A 23,442-nucleotide genomic window follows, 5' to 3' on the forward strand; every position below is an offset into this window, starting at 1 on the left:
CCTGCTTTGTCTAAAAATGTGTAAAAAAGAGGCTAAATTAAAAAAATCTTTTACCAGATTTTGTGGTTTGTAGAAAATAAATGCACACAACTAATTTAAGTGGAAGGTTTGCAAATTTACTTATTAGACACAATAACCAGTAGGCTGGATCTCCTCTCAAGTAAAATCTTAATCAGTCAGAGAAGGTGGCTCTCGGCTGCCTCAGCATCTACAAGAGCGCTGGGATCCAACTTACTTTTATTTTGATTTATTTATTTTTGTGTGGTACGTGCCTCCAGCGGGAACCGAACCCAGGACTCTGGTCCACAGGCCGATGCTCAACTGCTGAGCCCAACTGGCCAGGGCCCAACTTATTTTAAAAACAGCGAGACTGTTAGAAAACTCCGATGGAGCATCTGTCCTTCAGGTGAGTCCATAAATTCTCTCTGGTACCTGTGGCATTCAGAAGGAATGATGCTTTCATTGAAATTCATGGTTCAGCTGTTTCAGAAATGTTATGTAACAACGCCTGTTATACAGGGAGACTTCTCTATCGCCCTTGTTAGCAGGAAGGAATTTTTTTTTGCCAAAGCAAGACCTTATATTATCATCCTCCCTCTCCCTCTCCTGCTCCTTTTTCCTCTCTCTCTCTCCCTCTCCCTCTCTCAGTATAGGCGACCATCTGAAAACACATAAAGAGAAATGCTTTCGTAACCGGTGCCCAGGGACAGAATTCACAGTCCACTCTGGACTGCTCAATCAGGCCTTTCCTGTCTGAGTGTTGGGTTTAAGGGAAGGTAAGTCAGCTGGCAGAATACCTGGATTCATACATTGTGTATTTTTTTCTTAAGGGGCGTTGATTTCCACTGTTGGTCCCTCCCACACTTCACTCATCTGCCCATGAGCGTCCCAATTTTGAATTGTACTGGGAGCAAAAACATCCGTTTGCAATTATGCATATAGACCTTTGATCTTTGCTAAAGATGAAAGTACCAAGTTGTTTCAGAAATGACATAAATTTTACAATCCCATATAGTTACTTTATCTTACCCAACATATCCATAATAGAATGTGCTGTTGTCTTTACTTTTATTTTCTTCATTGTATTTAAGTATTTATTAAACATCTTTTACACCTACTGCAGTGTGGGGCATACGATTTAGGTTAAGATATTGCTCTGATCTCAGTGAGTTTGTACTTTTAGCTTTAAAACATTTGTTTTTATTGAATTTATTGGACTAACATTGGCTAATGAAATTATGTAGTTTTCAGGTGTACAGTTCTCTAATACATGATCTGTATATTGTATTGTGTGTTCACCACCCAAAGTCAAATCTCCTTCCATCACCTTTCTCCCCCCTTTGCTCTCTTCTAACTCCCCACCCCCTCCCTCTGGCAATCATTATACTGCTGTTTGTGTCTAAGAGATTTTCTCCCTTCACCTTTTCACCTCGCACCACCCCAACCTCCCTCCTCTCTGGCAGCTGTCAGTCTGTTCTCTGTACCTGTGATTTTCTTTCTGTTTTGTTTGTTAGTTTATTTTGTTTATTAGATTTCATATATAAGTGAAATCATACGATACTTGTCTATCTCTCTGACTGGCTTATTTCACTTAGCATAATACTCTCCAGGTTCATTCATACTGTAGCAAAAGGTAAACTGAGTCTTTACTTTTAACTAAGAACATTTATTGATACTCTCTTTATGCTGGACAATGATGCTAGGCATTGAGGATAACAAACATGGTAAAACCCACTTGGAAAGCTCATGGTCTCACACTTCAAATCTAAGTAAACGCATTTTCTTAACGATGTTAACAGGAAGAGAAAAATAATCATCATAAAAAAGTCTACTTTTACAAGGGTATTTTAAAATGATTTTCAGATTATATTTTAGGGAGTTATATTTACATCAGTCACATTAACTATTTAAATTGTTCATGACTAAAGATGTTTGCATTGTTTGATAACAAATTTAGGATGATAACCTAAATAAGCCAGGGGATACATACATGATTTTAAACATCTAATAGTTGCAATATAATTTATTACTTAAATGTGGAAAGATGCATGAAATATCCTTACTGTCAAAGAGTCTAAAATCTAGTAGAAGAAATAGATCACTGAAATCAAAGCCTAAATATGTGGCATAGACTCTATTTATAAATGCAGCTTAAGAAATTATATTAATGTATTTTTCAAAGGTTTTCAAGTTTAAAAAAGTTTAAGAGTTACTTGAAAAATTATGCTGATTAGAAATATTTTTGAGCAAACTAGTTATAAATTGTGGCAAAAAATGACTTCTATGATTGCCTTATGTAATTCAAGATGAAACAGCCGGAGGAGATCTGGGCACTTGGATTTTAGAGCTAATGCTCTTTTGTGTTTATTAATTTATTTTTTTATTTTCCATCTTTTTTTCTTCCTCTGTCCTACCAAAAGTAGGTGTATCATGTAACCAATTTGTGCCTTTTTTTCCTCTTTAAAACTTTGTTACATGGAAGGATATTATTCAAACAAATATGTTTTGTTGTAGGCAGCAATGAGATTTCTTAAGAAAATGTTTTATAAAATTTAATTTATCAATGTTAACCTCACTATGATGTAACCTTAGGTTTATTTTAATGAAAGAAACGGAATCTCTCCTTACATTTTTATTCAGTATTTTTAATATGAGACAATCATGGGTTAATATTTCAGATAGTGTCTTACTAGACTTTTAGCTGTGAAAAGATAGTTGATAAATACTATAATTACAAGTGGGTTCTAGTTAGCAAACTTGCATCAACTGCATGAACGTTAAGGACAGTCCTCTGCAGGGTTACTAACTTGACATCCAAGTCTGAGTTATGGATTTTCTCTTCAGTGTTTATTCGATCAGCTTGCAAAAATCAGTTTTTAGGTTTGCTTGGGATTGGAAACGATGATGCTGAAAGGTGGCGAGGAATGATGTTAAGGATGTTTTACTTGTTGCTAAATATCTACTCTGGGCAATAAATTCACACGGAGATCAACGGTAGCCATGAGCCTCTGGTGTAGGCCTGGCCAGGGACACCCCAGCATCTCATATTTGCCTTCCCAGTTGGTCCCAGACGTGAGTGACAGGAGATGGTGCAATGGGGACGTAAGAGGAAGAGGGTGGGAAGCCTCCAAGTACCTGAGCGAATGTTTTAGAATTCTGCCTCAGGGCACTCAACCAGAGGTACATGTTGGAAACAGAGAGTATGACTAATGCTCAGGTCAGGTGGAGCCGTGTCTGGGAAGGCTTCCTGGAACTGTTGGCATGTGAGCTGAGCAGTGAGGGACAGCAACAGTTGAATATTGGGGGACGGAGTAAGGGCATTCAAGGTAGCGTCAACGGTGCAGAAAGAAGAAATGCTTCTGAGTAACATTCAAATTACAAATTGTGGAAAGCATCTAAATCCACTTTAAGAGTCTACCACTGATCAATATGGCAAAAAATGTGTTTTTTTGTTAATTTAGGAAAAAATTAGTACCACAGAGTATATTAGGGTGACTGAAATATGTATTCCTACTTATTTTCCATAGTGGGCTGGATCTGTACCATGTCATCACTGAATTCACAGCATCAAGAAGCATGGCTGGTAATTGTACTATAATCTATGGATCTGGAGGATGTCATTACAAACAACAAAATCATGAAGTGTTGTTGGGTTCACCATAACCAGTATCCCTCTGGTAAAAGGTACACAGAAATAAACAAACAAACAAACAAACACATAGACTCGCTGATGGTTAATTTTAAAAATTTTAAAAAGAAAAGAAAACCTTTTGAAGTCAGCCAGAGACATCACAACTTTGCAGATATTTTCTTTTTAGATCAAACTAATTTCATCTCTGAAAGGACATTCTCTGAGTCATACTGATAAGATATATTGAATAGAGAAGATGGTACCAGAACAGTTTCAACCCCCTGGGGATGATCAGAATGCTGAAGAAAAAAAAAAAAATCATGTGTTTAAATATCTAACCCAATTTTTGAATTCCAATAAACCTGGAATGGTTGGCAAACTATCTTTTACACTAAAAACATGTTTTCTCATAATGCAATGGCTTTTAACCTCCCCTTCATTCATTACATTTGAAATGTTTTTAAGCATATTTTTGGTTTGGAGTAATTTTTGCCTTCCTCAATTGTTCCTGGTGAGAAGTGTAATCATCTGGTGATTAACACATTTATTGAACATTCAAAGCAATGTGCTAAATGTTATGAGGATTACAGCAATTTATTTTACTTTCAAAATACTATCCTAGCTTTCCAGGGCTGCAAGATCTGTGCATTGGGAGGGCGATGAGTTATTACATAAATTATGCGGCAGGAAGCTTATGTAGTAAGTGCTATGAAGGTAGGAGGTCAGGATTCATTGGCTCTGGCTCCTGGATCTGAGACGGCTTCTAGGAGGAGGCCTGTTGATTTGTTGAGGTTATTATACCCTAAGTGGCTCTCCTGCATTCTCACCTTAGCCTTGGCTTGGACTCTGGAAAGCTAGAGTCGTGGTCTCTGTGGTTTTCATCTCCTGGATAGACAGGAGTGGTTGCTTCTTCCTTCATCAATATCTACTCAGAATACCTGGATTTCGATGCAATGACTTGTCATCTGGATTTTGCAACTAACACTCATTCATAATGAATTTCTTTCATCTCTCCCTTTCTCTTTTCTTTTGTCCCTGCCATTTTCATAAAGCATTGGAGAGTAATTACCAATTTGCTAAGCTTGAATGTCTTAAGCATGTGGTGTGTACGTTTTAAAAGCAATTGGGATCAACATTCTTTCATGTATCTATTAGAGATGCCCTCTTAGTTGGATCTCTTCACTGAACTTCTTAAAGCATTGTATGCTTTTAGGGAGACAATGTTGAATAGTAATGACAAATGTAGACTCTTGATACCCCAGCCTTGTGATCACTTGTGCCACTCATGACCCCAGTCTTTGGATCTCAGAAGAGCTACTATGAGCTCTGAGCCTTAGTTTCTTAATTTCCACTTAGTACAGTGAAGAAGAGCCCTGGCCGGTCTGGCTCAGCCGTTAGAGCATCAGCCCACAGACCAGAGAGTCCCGTCCGGGTTTGGTTCCTGCTAAGGGCATGTACCGCCTTTGCAATTTGTCCCCGGCCCCAATTGGGGTTGTGTGGGTGGCGACCACTCTATGTGTCTCTCACATCAATGTTTCTCTCTCTTCTTCCCTCTCTCCCTCCCACTCTATCTAAACATAAATGCAAAAAATGGCCTTGGTTGAGGATTAAAAAAAAATACAGTGAAGCAGTTCTGAGGATGAAATCACGTAATACATTAAAATGGTTAATATAGTATCTGGTACATACAAGTGTTCAGTAAAGTTGATTACTCATGGTTATCATCATAGCGGTGCCAAGCGAGGAGGTGAATCTTTTTGCGACATCAGTTGTGCTTGAGGATTTAAGGGACAGAGTTAAACTGATTTCACTCATAAGTGATTTAAAGTATCATTTTGTACGTAAAAACAAATACAGCCCTTTTACAGAGCAGAAAACAAAAGTCACATGGATTTTTTTCAAGATAAAATAAGACAATAAACTGTTCGTTGCACTTGTAGCAGGAAGCCGTGAAGGAGTACGTTCATTTTCTTCTGCCACTAGGGCTGCTCCAGAGGGGACCTGGAGAGGTGCTCCTGCTGGTTAACTAACGGGATAAAAAGGAGACTCAGTCCTATCAACCAAGTGCCATAGCTCATTCTCTTAAATTTTTACTTGTCTATGTATTTTACTCAGGAATGCAAGAATTTTTCAATATTTTTTATCTATCTATCTATCTATCTATCTATCTATCTAAAATAGTGTAGGTATATTCAGGTTGTTTTATCAAATTCTCACAGTGATTCTGCAAGTAAGTATTGTGATATTTATTTTATAGGAGAGGAAATTGAAAGTCAGAGATTAAATGACTTGTCTAAGCTATCAACCAGTAAGTGGTGGATCTGGGCTTTGAACTCAAGTCTTTTGGATCTTTCTATTCTGCTTTACCACACCCCACTGGGTTCTATTGCAGTGGTCTATCCGTACAGTGGCTTGTATGGTGGCACTTTATTTCATTTTTTTCAAAATGTTTCCTCACCTGATGATATGCTTTTTATTGATTTTAGAGAGTAAGGGAGAGAGAGAGAGAGCTATTGGTTGCCTGCCATATGCACCCTACTGGGGATCAAACCCACAACTGGGTATGTACTCTGACCAGGAATTGAACCTGCCACCTTTTGGTGTATGAAACAATGCTCCAACCAACTGAGCCATACCAGCCAGGGCTGTATGGTGGGGTTTATTGTGTCAACTTACATAAGATTGTACTACATTTCCAACAATTTCTTTCCCCACATAGTTCTGAGTTAGTGTTGTTAGGCCATCAGAGACTTTTGGGAGGAGAATTCAAAGGTAGAAATGAAGAAATGATCCTATTTCTTTCCACTGGGGAGGTCAAGGGGGTCAGTGCAAGGGATGAGGCACCAGAGCAACTCATGCATTTGCCCGCTGGCTCATCTGGTTCATATGGGGCAATAGCTGGGCCCCTAGTGTCTCCTGCAGAAGATCTTCTGCTTTTGTTTGTTCAACTCTGGAGTCAGGTACAAGATGAAGGGCACTAGTCTCTCCATCAGGTACAACTGGATACATAATTTCTAAGACCTGGTGTAAGATAAAAATGTGGGCCTCTTGTTCAAATATTATTAAAATTTCAAGATGATAAGAACAGAGCAATCAACCAGGCCTGAGGTCCTTCTAAGCAGGGGGCCCTGTGTGACTACATAAGTCACATGCCCATGAAGCCATTCCTGTTTTCAGGACACCCCATCCTCAAGACTTAAGGCTTGAAAATGTTGCAAGACCATTGTGAATCTCAGGTCAGTCTTGTAATTTCTAGCTTGACCTTGCCTCTCCTACTTCATATTCATCTTCTCTAGGAGATTGCCTATCCTATGAAGTTTAGACCTACAAATAACCTTGCATAGACTAGATAACCAATTGCCACAACTGACTAGCGGTCAAATCCCTTGGAGTGAGACAGTAATTTACAATGCATTTTATGGGTTCTTTGGTTCAGGTGTGGAAACCCACTTGAGAACGCCTGGAAAGAGGTAGACAATAAAGAGGCAATCACACAAATACCACTGCAATTGACATCGTGGTTATTTCTGTGTAAGAAGGATTGGAGCACTCAGATCTCCTTCTGCTTTATATGAATCTTGTCTCTGGATTAGACTTGAAAGAGTGTTTTCAGACATATCTCCTGGGTAGAAGTCACAGGAAAAGATACCACTCTAGACTTACTCTTAAACTAACAGGAGATTAGTTAGAGTCAATAAATCATTGATTTTGAGTTTAGAACACACTTTGAGATGGCTATTTCAAAGAATTCTGTTTTGTTTTCTGCAACCTTCTTTAAGAGTCTGGAGGTCCCCCACTTTCCTTGAATAAGTCTGAGGATGACGAGATGTCTATACCATGAAGCCATCCATGCTTTCATGATATTATTTTAAAGACACCAATGGCAGCTCTCTCTTTTCTGCCATCTCTTCAATGACTAATAGTGGGAATAATATTTGAATTTTATGAAAAGATCCAATACTTACAATGAGAAAACTGCTAAAGATGGTGAGATAGATGCTATTAGTTCCTCCTTCCAGAACAAGGAGAAGCTGGAGAAGGTAAAGTTGTATGCCATGGATAGATACAATGACAAAATGAGGTTGGGTTTCTAGGGTAGGGTTCAGCACACCCTTTTTGCAAAGGGCCAGAGAATACATATTTTAGGCTTTGTGGGTCATGTGACCTCTGTTGCAACTACTTAACTCTGGTGTTATAACATGAAGACAAATATAGACAATACATAAATAAACAAGGATGGCTATGTTCAGTAAAACATTATTTATGAACACTGGACCTTAAATTTCATATCATTTTCATGTGCCACAAAATGTTATTTTCCCATTAATTTTTTGCAATCATGAAAAAATATGAAAACCACTCTTAGCTCTTAGGCTGAACAAAAAACAGGCAGTGATTGAAGTCTGCCATCCTCTTTTCCAGAGGCAAACATTTCTGATTTCAAGTTTGCCTAAAACTGGCTCGGCCACTAGGCCAGTGTGTTTATGGTGGACTAAAGCACTAGACTCACTGGGGGCGTGGTGACAATGCAGAATTCTGGGCTTTAGAAAGCAGCATATTAACCAGTACTTCAAATCAGTCACATGCACAGTCGGCCCTCGTTTATCACGGTCAATCAGTTCCAGACTCCACCGCGCTAAATGAATTTCTGCGAAGTAGGATTTTTATTTATACACAGTCATCCCTCGCCACTTCGCTTCAAGTGTCACAGCTTCAGTCTATTGTGGTTTTTTCAAATATAATATATATATAGAGAGAGATATAGATATATCTCTCTCTATATAAAACTGCGACAGAATGAAGCCGCAAAAGTGGAAGCGCAAAGTGGCGAGGGACGACTGTGCAATGAAGTTTTAAAACTATTTATTTAGAATTTAATAGGTCCTTTCTCTGATTTCCCTTCTGCTTGTGAGAAAAGTTGAGTGGCAGACATCATCTTGATTTTAAAGGCTGAGACAAGACTACACACATAAACACATTTGGACATGTATCTACACATTCATGTTTGCATAATATCCATCTAGGTGCCCAAATGCATTTGCATATTGATGTATGTACTCAACATCCATTTTGCATCTATGAACATGTATAGATATGGACTCATTGGTGAAATCTATGCACCAGTGCATGAACAAAATCTTACTTAGTAGCTCTTCATTATATTGTTGAAAATCCAGATGATCATTTGAGAATAATTATTGCTTCCATAGCATGTGCATGTTTTGACATAGAATGAAGTAGAAATTATCATATGACACTCATCTCTGCTGAAGTTGGAGGTAGGAAAAGCAAATGCTATTTCTTCTAGGCTTTAAGCCTCATTAATGTGTGTTGATAAAATCCTTCACCACATCAAAGAAGTACCATCTTTTAGAGATGGTTTCTTTGAATAAAAGGCTTAAAGTATAGATACAAAGTAAAATTCCTCAAAATATCTAAATGAACAAAGAAGTTCAAATGTTATTAGTAAAAATATTATTCCCTAATTAACTTTATCATGATCTGCTTGATTAGAAATGGTTTCAGATGAAGGACAGAAACATTTAATATTCTTTTATTGCTATTCTTTTATTTTAGCATACATTTTTAGTTCTTTAATTTGTGTAAATTAGTTTCAAACTTGACTTTCCTTTTCTCATTTAGAAACTTGTTCCCAAACACAAGAATAATTCCTGCTGATAATGTTGCTCATTAGGAATATTTCCAGCAAGAGAGGTGAATGGTGCAGCAAATATCTCATTCCCAGGATGGCAAATAATCTGTCAAGACAACACCCTAGCCAGTTGTTTAATTGTGCATCAGGTTTAGGTGACAGAGCTTGGATATGACATGACAGAAGGGCTTAGGAAGAGTTATCCATCTTCTTTCCCTTTAGAACAGCCGAGCCTTCAATAAAGACATCTGTTAAGTCTTTATTTCCTGAGGCATATAGAACTAGCATTCTTACCTTTCAATTAGTAATGGAAGAACTTCAAAAGGGTAAGGTTTCATTTTCATTTTTGCTATTGCTGGCAGGTTTCAAATACTTGGAGAGTTTTATGGATTCCATCCCTTCCTTTGTTTCTTTTTGTTCACACCCTCAGGGCGACTCCTATTAGTTAAAAGTTCATTGGTTTCCTTTTCTTATTTGCATTCATTCAATTATTTTTGAGATATTGGCCAGGAGAGAAAGAAAAGAAAATCTTATTGCAGAGATGATTTTTGTTGTTGTTGTTCTCCTCCTCCTCCTCCTCCTTCCTCCTCTTCCTCCTTCTCCTCCTTCTTCCTCTTCCTCCTCCTTCTCTTCCTCCTCCCCCTCCCCTTTCCTCCTTCTCCTTCTCCTCCTACTTCTTTTTTCTTTTTTCTTTTAGATAATAGCTACTGTTTGGAGCTGTTGAATGAATTCATTTGAGCTACAACTTCACCCATTATCACTTGCAAATAAATTCTTCCCAAGCTCAGTTTTCCTACAATTTTCATCAAATTAAAATGTGCCTAAGATTATAAAAGTTCTTTCTGTATTAATCTGATATTTATTTGGAGGTTAGATGAATTTTTGGATCTTCTTTTTCAGAGTTCTTAATCTGGTTTGTCTGAAACCAGAGGTAAAGATTTCCAAATATTTCTTCTTTTTTTTTTTATTAATTAATTTTTGTTACAGATGTTTCTTCTTTTCCCCACTGATTCCCCCCTCCCCCTCCCTCCCTGCCCTGTCCCCAGCTTTGTCGTCCATGTCCATTGTTCATGCATACATGCATATAAGTACTGTGGTTTATCTCTCCCCCACCACCCCGTCTTCTGGGGATTGTCAGTCTGTACCCCACTTCCACGTCTCTGGGACTACCACATTCCTCAGACTGTTATGTTCATTATATTCCACAAATAAGTGAGATCATATGATACTTGTCTTTCTCTGTTTGGCTTGTTTCACTTAGGATGATACTTTCCAGGTCCCTCTATGTAGTCTCAAAGGATAAAAGATCTTTCTTTCTTAGAGCTGTGTAGTACTCCATTGTGTATATGCACCACTGCTTTTTTATCCATTCGTCTACTGATGGACGCTTGGGCTGTTTCCAGATCTTAGCTATTGTAAATAGTGCTGCTACAAACATGGGGGTACATATATTCTTTCTGATTGGTGTTTCAGGCTTCTTAGGATATATTCCTAGAAGGGGGATCACTGGGTCAAATGGAAGTTTAATTTTTAATTTTTTGAGGTGACACCATAGTGTTTTCCATAGTGGCTGCACCAGTCTGCATTCCCACCAGCAGTGTACTAGAGTCCCCTTTTCTCCACACCCTCGCCAACACTTGTTGTTTGATGATTTGTTGATGGCAGCCATTCTGACAGGTGTGAGGTGGTACCTCATTGTTGTTTTACAAATGTTTCTTCTTAATCTAAGGACATTTGAAGACCTGAACAATAGTGTTAGGCATAGCTACTTGCTGTAAATAATGTCTTGGATTCTTCCTTCTCACATGTATTTGCTTTTCTATTTCTACGCTATGTAAAAGGAGACAAAGCAGTATTTTCACTCTAATCTTAACCTGACCCTAATGATCCCCTATACTAAATCAATCTCTCATGCATCCATTCATCCATCCATCTATCTGTCTACCCATCTGTAACTGAAATGCAGGTTCAGCTGCCTGCCACAAGGAAAGCCAAACTTGTGAGACAGATGTTGGTACAAAAGGAAAGAGGTTTATTCAGGTTTCTTGACCTGGGCGAATGGTGGATTCCTATCTCCAAGACAATGCCCCTTCCTGGTCAAGCCCCCGGTTCTTGTAGGGATAGGGAAGGGAGGGCTTTTATTTTTCTTCTTCTCTTTTTATTGATTTTAGAGAGAAAGAAAGTGAGAGGGAGGGAGAGATAGAAACATTGATGAGAGAGAACATCAACTGGCCACCTCCTGCATGCCCCGTGGTGGGGATTGGGCCCACAACCTGGGCATGTGTCCCCAGGAATCGAACCAGAGACCTCTTGGTGCATGGGTTGAAATTGAACTGAGGCACACTAGCTGGACTTTTTTTTTTTTCTGTGCAATTATCTTGTTAGCTTTTGGCACTTTCAGGCTCTATCCATTCATCTTTCTAGCTTTTGGCATGCTCAGTGTAAGAACCTCTCCCTTCGCCGTCTTGGCCAGTGGGAGAGACTTCCATCACTCCCTGACTGCTTACAGTATCAGGGTCAGTGGGGAGGAGGGGCTGCAGGACCTGCCTTGAGGAAGCCTGGAGATGCCACAGCCCTCAGTCTGACTCCTGACGCTGGTTATGGCGCCCATACCTCTGAGGCAGCTGGTTGAAATCCCTGGGGCATCCTTGGATCCTGACGGCCAGGGTCTTCTGCATAGCCCCCCGTGGCCCACCCCTCCGAAGTGGCCATCAGGCCCATGCTCACCCTGCTACTGCATGCCCACGTTCTGTCTGCCATAACATATCCATCATGAATTACTAGAAACCTAATCTGTGCTTAACACTTGGTTAGTTGCTGGAGAAATAATGGTGGGAACAAAACTTAGACATAGTCTCTGCTTCAATGAACTTATAGTCTAGTAAGGAGTAAGATGCTAATTTTTAAAAATCACACCAATAATTGTATATTGTCAATGGAAGAGATGTACATCATATCATAAAAACATTAATTAGGGCAAGTTAACCTAATTAGGACAGGCAAGAAAGCTGATCCTCAGGAAATGATGATGGAGTTGAGAAATGGAGAACAAAGAGGAGGAGGAGGAGGAGATAGCAGGGAAAAAGAGATGGAAAAGTAGAAACCAGACATGCAAGAAACTAACCCTTCCCCTCCAAGATATCACACTAAAACAAAACCCCTATAACTTTATATCATGTACAAGAAAGACTTTGACTTTTATCATGTTCTGGTCATACATCATTTCACATTTCTGCATTGTCTGTAGAGTATGAGCAGCGAGTGCGAGAAGCTTCGTCATCGTAAGTGGATACCCGTCTCTGGCAAGTGGTAATCAATAACTGTCTATGGGTGATAGTAATTACGTCATAATCGGGGAAGATCCGAATCACTAGCAGCATTAAACAGAGGAAAAGTGCCTGGAGATACACAGTTTATTAACCACACTTCTGAAATCGAACTACACAAAACAATTTTTTTTTTTTGTAATTTAATCACTGAAACTTATTTGGTAAAACTTGACCTGCAATGATGTGGGGGTATTTATGATCTTTATTTATCTCAATTAGAATGGAAATTTATATTTGTTTACTGAAAAATATGAATGTATTTGAGTGTGAGGTGCTTGTGAGGGTATTATGTAATATATAGAAAGTGTACGAACTTATTCTTCTAAAAATCTGCAAAAATTCTACATTCAAAAAATATCCGGCTGTAGAAATTTCAGATACATACTATTAGTCCCTCTGTCTTTTCAATAATTCTTTATTTTTATTTTTATTAAAGATGTGTGGCTTGTGTTTACATGACCATGCAGGTGTGCTTGGGGTAGAGGTGATGGAAAGATAGATCTTTGTGAGGTCTATAAAGATGTTGAGCCCTACATAGAAGACAATATGGAATACAATATTTGAGGGTGGATTACCTTGGAAAAAGCTTGCCTCCTCCTAAAACATTTGCAAGTAGATTTCTCTTTCCCTCCTACCCTATCAGTCTTTTCTGTGTGGGTTATCTGTAGGAGAGATGTCTGACCACTTTCATTCTTAGACAATTAGGTAAAAATATTCCCACACAAAATTTTACATTATGTCTCATCAACTCCTATTGTTCTGATCTTGGAAGAGTTAGTGACACATCAGGATGTTGGTGGGATTTGTACCACACAAATGAGAGGAGTTGAGACCACACAATGAGCTTATGATAGAGCTTGGCTTAAAATCTACATTTAGTCATTTCTACCTCAATGTTCTTTCCATCATGTCAGTCTAATGTGTTCACAATAGATTTTTTTTTTAATTTTAAGAAAGGGAAAAAAACACAAAAAACCGTTGCTTATTTTAGCTTTTTTAATTCTAAAAAAGCATCAGATAAAAAGGCCCAGAAATATGGCTTTTCTGTTCTTTTCTCTTTTCTCTTATTTCCCCAATTCCAGTTTAGTTCCTGTTAAAAATCAGTTTTGCCAACCTTTCATCTTGCATGCCCAGGGCTCGCCAGAGATGTGACCGCTCATTGACTGCTGACTCTGCGGGTTAGTACTTCGCACTCCCTGCTGAGCCAGAAAGCCTGGACCAGATTGGGAAGGAACCCATGTGAGAAGCTGTCCTTTGTTCTTCTCTTGGCTCCTCACTCTGGCCATGTGTTTTAGGCAGGACTTCCAATTAGGACGCCTGAAAGAAAAGAGCAGATTGGTGATGCCATGTCCTCCTCCGCCGCCAGCAGGGCTGGGGGTGGGGGGTGGGGGGTGGGGGTGGGGGGATGATATGCTGCTCAGAAACTCACCAGGAAAGGCTGGCTTCCCAGGGAAGAAAACGTGGCTGCTCAGCACCTCAGGTAAAGAGTGGGAGAAACAAACAGAAAGTGTGGCAGATCTGGGGCAGGCTTCTGCCTGGGCTGATCCATGCATCCATATTCTTAGAGTAAGACGAATGTGTCCCAGAGCTGAGTGTAATCTTTGCTTCTGATTGTTGTGCTCTGTCGCTAAGAGAGCTGCCGGGGCGTTAAGCCCTATTTGACCTTTGGTACACTCACCCTAGACATGCTGCCTTTTATACAGGTGGCTGTTGGCCAGAATAGAAGTACCATAAACATAGGAATTAGGAGGTTTTTTCACCATTTCACCATTAGATCCCAGTGTAAGAATAGAACTTAGCATATGATAAATATTTCAGGGCGATACTTGAAGTATTTAACTAGCGGTTCAGCATGGGTAGCAAGACTTAGAAGCTGGCGGTGTGGCATGATTATCAGTTTTGATAAGCACTCAATGAGTGTTGGTTGAATGACTTAATGAGGGGCACTGTTTTCACATAAGTGCTGAATATATAATTTTGAATTGGTTTTTGAGATGCAGTATTATGGTTTTTGAGAGTTTACCTAGTTAAAATAGGTCTCGGGCAATTCACATATAAAATGTGTATATGAAAATACCTATATGTACATGAAAAATGGTCAGCTTGTCTAATAATCAAAGAGATACAAATTTGAAAGCGTAGCTTTTTGTTGTTTTTTCTCTGAACTTCCAAAATGAAGACTCATTATGTTCCTTGTACTGGCATACACATGGTGAGTATGTAGTTCCAAAGCCCAGTTATTCCACTGGTCACTACCTCTAACTTAGGAAACAGTGTCATTCACATTGACCTGTAAGGGCCTTATTACTGGATTTCAATTACATTGCAATTTGGTAACATAGTGCCCAAATATTTACTATAGATTTAAAAGTATTTGGTGAACAATTATTACTTCTTTAAAATTCTGTTATAATAATTAGTTTCACACATGCACAAGATTGTACATATAGTGATATTCATCCCAGCATTGTTAATAATAGTAAAATACTGGGAGCTGCTTAAATGTTCAACAACAGGGAATTGATAAATTACATAATACTGCATCCAAACTAGGTCATCCTGTGAAGCCCAGATTGACATTCAGATGGTACGTGATAGACAGGACCTCATATATTAGGATAACACACCAAAGTGGTATAAGTTGGTATCTATTCACCACATTGCTTCTAAAAAAGGTGATTTCTAGCTCTCAAAGAATATACTCTGCTCATAATTTATTATGTGGAAAAAATCCATAAAGCAGAATTTATGACATCTTTCAATTATTTTTGTTTAAAAATACATATTTTCTTATCTCTTCTCAGCCTTTTGGCTAAGATCAAGTGTAGTATCTGTTCTTATCAGTTTAAAAATACATAGAATATGTGCAAGTTAAAAGAGATTAGATGGCACTGGATGTAAAGTCTAGATCCCCTATAGTATCTATAGTGCAGATACTGCAGCAATATCTCTATACCTCTGTATGGATACAGAGTAAGAAAAATCTGAAGGAATATATCCTGATATGTTAATGGTGGTAATTTATTTGAAATCTGGGTAATTTTTCTTTCTTGTGAATCTGTAACTTCTAACTTTTCTACAATCACTATATGTTTCTTGTGAAGTTAAAAACAAATTATAATAAATGAATAAAAAGTAGCCCTCTGAAGTGTTTGGGAGAGAGGGCAACGCTGCCTCAGGGAACCTGTGTGGGTTTTGGACCTGGAGAGACCCCAGTCTGATTCCTTATTTCTTCATGTGACCCCGACTAAATCACTCGACCGCTGGTGTAACGCCTGACATGCAGAACTATTTTTAAGAATTAAAGATAACATGTGTAAAGGTCCTAATATGCTACCAGCACATGATAGACCTCCAGTAAATTGTTATTCGTTGGTACTGTTATTTGGAGACTATCCCTTTTAACTCTGAAATCAGATGTGACCTTTTTGGCATTCCCTGTAAGACCCATGTGCCCAGATTCCTGTCAATTAAGAATCAGTATTGTCTTGGGTGCTACCCATGTAATAACACCTTGTGAAAGGAGTCCTGTGATGAAAAGGAGCCAAGTCCTGAAACAGGGAAGAAAGTAGTTTAGCATTTTGAATTTCTATCCCAAGGTTTGGGGTATAGTACATACCTGCTCGAGGAGTACGTTGTATTTTGAGAATAGTATCTCTTCCTCCACACACACATGTTAGAGAGCACAGATCAATGGATTTGTAAACCAAGGGGTGCTTTGTGCATTGCGTTCTTCCTTTAAAACTGACATGATTAGCAAACACACTAACCTAGGCCTACAACCACACGCATGCGCGCACATACATGCACAACTACTTCCAAGCTCTATCTATTTCCTGCCTTCACTCCCAAGTCACCTGTTCCTGTGTGGCCAGTCACACTCCGGCGAACCAGGCTGCTTATGGTCTGCTGCTACAGAACAGAGTTGGTGTCGGTGTAAAATCTTTGGCAATTAACTTCTTCACCTACAGTTCGTTAAAGTAACCAACTGAGTTAAGGTATAAACCAGCAAACATCTCTCTAGGATTTTTAAGTGCTATGATGTAGGCAAGAATATTATGTGGATTACAGGGCTGCAACCATTCATGGCTCTTCACCTTTTTAAAGCTGTGTCTAAAAAGAAGTGTTAATACCCAAGGGGGAGGGGTCTTGCCAATTTTCTAGGCATAGTAAATTTAATTCTATACTGAAACTTAATGCCCCCAACAAACACCTGTGTTAAATCTACTTTTTATGGCATTATTATTAAAAGGAAAGTATCATTTAAGGAAATGACTCTATCACTGTTTAACTCTTCTCATAAAAAGGTCTTCCTTGCTTATAACTTGTATTTTGGGTTCCTGCAAAAAGTAGTAATACTTCAAGACAAGTAAAGATAAAATTCTTGGAACTACTCATAATATATTTGGGGGGAGAGGATGGATTTTATCATTAATTTAGGCTTCAGATTTTTTTTAATGTACATATGGCAGTTTGGGGTAATATGGTTGAATTCCATAAAACAAAAGCAAATAACATTTTTTTAACCAAACTTTTGTACATGCAGGCCTAGGTCACAACAATGTTGGCATGTAGTTAAAGCTTATACTTTATGAGTAAATCTACCTAAATCTGGTATCTATGCCTATGCTTCCACCATGTGTTCCATTTTCAATTGGTCTAGTCCTTAGGTAATTAGAATAATTTCCTATGACAAACTATTCTTTACTCCCAAAGAAATTTCCTTAGGAGAAACATGGAATATAGGGGACCAAAAGGCTTAGGTTCAAGGTTAAACCTTGCCACTTGCCTGCTGTGGCACCACTAGTAAATAAACTAGACCTTCTGAGTCTGAATTTCTCAACGTAGCAGAGAGATACCGAGTAATGCTTTTATCGGAGAACTGCTGTGAAAAATAATTTAGGTAACATATAAAAACTGTATAGCATTACATGATGTAAGGTCTGATTATAATATGGCAAAGATTGGCCAGTTGCATAGATTACATAGTTCACTTGATTATTTCTGTAGCTAATTGAATCAATGCAAATAGCAAGTCATAGAGTGAAATCTTCAAACAATTACTCAGAGGTGTGTAATTAAGAGTCTACACTTTACCTTTCTAGGTCTCAGTTTTCTCGCTTGACAGAGGAAATCATTGTGTTAGAAGATTTAAGGATTTTTCCAGCCCTGAGTTCTATGATGATAGAAAAAAATATATATATATCGTTTATAAAAGTTATTGTTTAACTCATTTTAAAATAAGTGCTTTTGCACAGCTTTAATTTTTGTCATTTGGTCCTTCTTGCAATGGAACAAAAATATGCCACTGAGCCTGTTGTGTTGGCTTCACAGCATCCAAAGATATTCAATAACAGATGAACAGAAAATACAAACAAAAAGGTCAAAGCTTTGTTTGGGAAGCTGGAAATCAGCATGGTGCCAACGAGTTTTTAGTGAGAGGCCAATCTAGGGGTTCAAAAGCATTGGTTTCATCTAACTCACTGGGAGGCAGGTACCCACCACACCCCAAGTTTCCCAATCTAGCTCCTCTGTGTCATCCGTGGTTTCATGCTTAACTCCGAAGTGGTAAGTCAGCTCTGGGCTGTAAATGGACTTCTCATCCCAAAGGCATGGGTGTTACAAAACACTGCCCCTGGGTGTCTGTGGAATTTTCACGTTGCTGCTACGTGGTGAAGCAGGGTAGCTGAAAGTCACAGCAGAGAGCTATAAATGCTCTCACAGACCCATGTGGAATCAAGGGGTTGTCCTCAAGGAATCCCTGGGAAAATGGCATGATTAGGATGGATGTCATTTCATAAAATGTGGAGTTGGATAGTAAAACTAAGATGTATCGAGCACTTACTATGCATCAAGCACTATCCTGTGTTTCGCATGCATCATTTGATTTGATCCTCTCAACATCTGTTTGAGAAAGGTACAATTTGCCCCGTCCTCATCAATACATAAGATAGCTGTGGCGTGGAGAGGGTGAATAATTTGCCCGAAGTCACACACATCCAGGCAGATTTCTCCACAGCGAACTAAGAGGCAGAATAGCAGCTAATTGCACATGTGAACCAAAGATCAAGTTGATCCTGTGCCCTGTGTTACAAGGTGCTGAGTTATACACACTGTTCGCACTACTATCTACACAGCTGTGTGAACCGTAACACCTTGAATGTCATTAAATCCCTGCACAGAGGACACCTTATTCCTCCATAGCAGGTGCTCAATGTCCCAGGTTTCAGCCTGCACCCACAAGCTATTTTTTCTCTTCCACAGGAAAGAAACAAGAATGACCATTTCAAGTTAATTTCATCCTGAAGGAGCATGATAAAGAATGATTGATTCTTTTAGTTGTATGCTCTTTGGTACCATTTCAAAATTTAATACATGCTGAATGAAAATTGATTATAGCACACTTTGATAGTTCAACCCATTTTTTCTTGTGTGAGAGTGTGTATGTGTGTGTGTGTGTGTGTGTGTGAGAGAGAGAGAGAGAGAGAGAGAGAGAGATTGAGAGAAGCATGTGCCTGTGACTATGAGGTTATTTAAGGGAAGAGTCTGTTTGAAAAAAAGAAAAAAGATGCATGGACCGAATAAAATAAATAGATTTCCAAGAATGTCTCAGAAGTTTGGTAATTATATTCGGATTGCTATTCACTGCAGAAAAGTGGGGCATTCTTGCTATATGCTCAGCACTTCTGTGCAGAGTAGAGATGCCTGCCATCAGGACTTAATCGTCGCAGTTATTTTGTGTCATGGAAAACGATGTCAATATAGCTTGAAGCAGGTACGTTTGAATGGGATGTAATCCTGAGGGCAGTAAGAATTGAAGTATATTTTAAATCTCTAAAGTATTATTTCTGGCTACATGTAAAATAAAAGCTTTATGAGAAGTTATTGCAAGCATTTGCATACTAATTTGATCTCACCTTGGTAGGAATTAGAATCTAAGTGTAGAACAGAAAGGAACCTAAACTGAAGCCATTTAGCGTTGACGCTGTTGGAGGTGGACCTGTGGGGTTCAAGGGTGCATCATGCCAGAGGTGGATTTCCACTGCTGTCGGGTGGCTGGCATTGTACACCTCCAGAGGGCACCACCCACGTAGAACGCACCTCCTTCAACTGCACTATGTGGAGGCTTGGACAGGGTGGGGGGTGAGGGAGATTAGAAGAAAGGACTATAGCAGAATGGAAAAATGATCATGGTGACATTTAAAATTACAATGCAGACCGTAGAAGTCTACCTATAAAAGTGTGGCCAATATGTAAAAATTGAACGTGTTCTTGCTCAAGGGTTAGCAAATGTCATACAAACGAACACCTTCATTTGGTTAAATGCAAGGGTTGTGGACAATTTTGGATTTATCGTCTCATTTTCATATTTAAGTAAAATAATGTTTTGAAACTGCCACAGCCTTCAAGTGAGTTTGCACACTTATTTAGATGAAATGCACACTTAGCACTTTCTACTTGGAAGAAAAGCCACGTAGTTGAGCTTCAGCATTTGACAGAGGAGGGAATGAAATCCAAAGTGCTGAGACCATGTGGTTACGTCTGCACAAGCAGCAGCACCGTGGGACCTCAGCTCACAGAACTGCTCTGCTTGCACCAAGGTGGCTTCCTCCCACCTTTTCCCCTCGACAATTAATCTCCTCCCTTCCTCCTCTTTTATAGTCCGATGATTTCTGTCGTAGGCTTAGTGATAGTCACCCAGACTTGCAGGCCCTGATCCCTGGAGCCTATACATACTACTTAATTTGGGAAAAAAGGTCTCTGCAGATGTGATTAAATTAAGAATACTGAGGCAAGAAGAGAATCTTGGATTATTTGGACGGGCCCTAAGTGCCACCACACAAGTCCTTATGAAAAGAGGTAGAGGGAGAGACAACCCACACATAGGACACGATGCGATTTCAGTGATGTGCCTGTAAGCCAAGGAATGCTGGCAGCCACCAGGACCTGAAAGAGTCATGGAATGAATAATCCTCCCATAAAGCCTCCAAAAAAAGTATGGTTCTGTGCACACCTGGATTTCAGTCTCGGCCTCCAGAACTGTGAGAGAATGCATTTATATTGTCTTAAACTGCTAATTTTGTGGTACTGTGTTCAGGCAGCCATAGAAAACTAACCTAACCACCACGTTTATTTCTCCAATCCTGACTTCTAACTTGAGATTCAAATGTCTATTCGTGGATGTCTCAGTTTCCATTTCTAAATCCCAACCGGCCATCTTTCCCCTCCCCTCAATATGCTTCTTAGCTCAGATAACCATTCACCAGTTCCTCAAAATGCTGACTTTCACCCTTTTCTCTCATTCCCCAACATTTGATCTGTTGCCACATCACGGGGATGCTGCCTTGAAAACGGTTTTCTTGGATCATCACCTACTCCCTGCTCCTAGCACAGGGCCAGATGCTCATCATCAAGTCTCCTCTTAATTTCTGCAATCTTTGTACTTTCCAGTTTTTCATTTGCTCTCTATTCTACCAACAGAATCATCTTTCTAAAATGGCAACTTTGATATACCTGCTCGGTAATACCTATAGAATTAAGTTTACCATCAGGGCATCACCCCAGCTGTAACGGTGCACACGCTGGACACGTGACTGCCTGGGTTCCATTCAGGGCTCTGCCACTCACTGGCTATGTGACTGCAGGCAGATCACTTCACTGAGCATCATTTCTGCCTCTGTAAATTGAGGGGAATAATAGTGCCTCCCTCATAAAGGGACTGTCACAAATAACTGAGTTGATACCTATAAAGTTTGCAGAAGAGTGCCTTGGCCACCCAAGAAGTAAGCAACAACATTACATCTTGTCAACAATAACAATTTTAATATTGGAAAGAAATATTAGCTGTTTTTAACATGTGTAGAACAACATACAGATTCTTTACATTCTAGTTATGTTTAATAACCTCGTCTTATGCCGCCCTTTCTGTATTAGTCAGTGTTCCCTAGAGAACAGAACCAATAGAATGTATGTTTGTGTGTATACGTAAAATTTATTGTAAGGAATTGGCTCATGTGATTATGGAGGCTGACAAGTCCCAAGATCTGCAGCTGGCAAGCCCTGGAGTCCCAGGAGAGCTGATGGTGCAGTTCTAGGCTCAAACCCAGACAGAGCAGATGTTTCAGTTTAAATCCAGGGAAGAAAACCAATGTCCCAGCTCAAAGGCAATAGCACAGGAGGTATTCTTTCTGAGTCAGAGTCAAGTCAGGCTTTTTGTTCTATTTGGGCTGCAACTGATTGGATGAGGCCCATCCACATTACGGAGGGGAAAATGCATTACTCAAGTCTACCAATGTAGATGTTAACCTCATCTAAAATCACCTTTGTAGAAACACCCAGAATAAATTTTTCCAAAGTATCTGTGCTCCCCATGGCCCAGTTAAACTGACACATAAAATTAACCATCAGATTTTTCTAACCACCCTCTTGATGGTTTCCTGAACAAGCTCAGTCATCTCTTATCTTCCTGCTTTTAACATTTTTTTCTTCTTAGATTTACATTCATCCTTTGTCCACTCTGGTCTGGACAAGCCCTAACTATTGTTCACAACTGCGTTCGAATACCACCCCTTACTCTACTTGGCAAGTCAACTCTGTTCTTCCTTACAGTGAAATTACACACTTCCTGCCTCTGTGCTACGTGATGACATTCAATTCACAGAACTGATCACGTGGTGTTAAAACTAGACATGTAGCCATCTACTCAAAGTCAGGCCTCTGGAGGACAGAAACTTACCTTCACATCTTTTTTCTGTTTTCTCTCTTAGTATTCTGGTGTCTGACCCAGTGCCTGGCACATCATAGGTGCTCAGTAAATGATTGGTGACTTAATTCTTGGCCCTTTGAGAAAACAGAAGTGATGAGCCTCTCCCATGAACAATGAAGGGCCAGCAAACTGGAATTCTGGTGATCAGTGGTTTTTGTACTCCCGAAGTGGAGCTCTCCCAGAAGGCATTCTGCTGTCCCCTGCAGAGGAAATTTGGGGCCTGGCAGCAGGGGTGCCCTGGCTGAGCTGAATTACTGTGCTGGTGCCTAGGGAGAGAGGCAATCTTTGAAGCACCCAGGCGGTAACCTTTATTTAATTGGCAAGATGAAAATCAATGTCACATATGGCATTAACAGTTTTAGATTCTGGGCTAGTTTGCAGTGATATCTGCTGATCAAAAAAAAAAAAAAAAAAAGATTCAAATAATTTTCAAAGCATTTGGGTCCAGGAAAAAAACCCAGGGTGTTTGTTATATCTCTTAATAAGAAGATACACCAAATGACACTCTAATAGCTGCTATGCGTCATTATACATTTGTCTAAATCCATTGGATGTACAAAACCAAGAGTGAACATTAATAAAGATTCAGACCTTTAAACCTGGATGCAGAAAAAACAAACATGCAGAAATTACACAAACAGTTATCTAAAACGGTGTATACATTAAATAAAGTGGTTAGGCTGTGAAATATGACAGATTTTGCTCTGTATTTTTTTTTTTTTTGCCTGACCAAGAGATATGTCTATTAATACCTATTATTTTTATTTTAAACATTGAAGGTGGGGGTGGGAAGCAGAGAGGAGAGGGTCAATGGGGGGAAAGGGGGGGACATCTATAATACTTTCAACAATAAAGATAAATTATATATATATACACACATATATATATTTCACACACTAAAAATAACTTTGAAAAGTCTTAGATGTAGATAAAACATTGGTGTTCACAAATCAAGAAGCTGAGAAAAACATCACCAAACTAAACTAGGACAACTATTTGGTTAAGTAATAAACTACATCATTCAGAATTCAGTAGAGGAAACAGAAACCACTTTGGATATTTG

General features: G+C 39.2%; 1 pseudogene; it reads left to right on the top strand.

Annotated features, from left to right (window-relative positions):
• The first annotated feature begins 15,405 nt into the window (after positions 1 to 15,405).
• Positions 15,406 to 15,576, top strand: LOC118625960 (annotated as a pseudogene).
• The last annotated feature ends 7,866 nt before the right edge of the window (positions 15,577 to 23,442 follow it).

The sequence above is a fragment of the Molossus molossus genome, unplaced genomic scaffold (genome assembly GCF_014108415.1).
Source record: "Molossus molossus isolate mMolMol1 unplaced genomic scaffold, mMolMol1.p scaffold_m16_p_11, whole genome shotgun sequence".
NCBI lineage: Eukaryota > Metazoa > Chordata > Mammalia > Chiroptera > Molossidae > Molossus > Molossus molossus.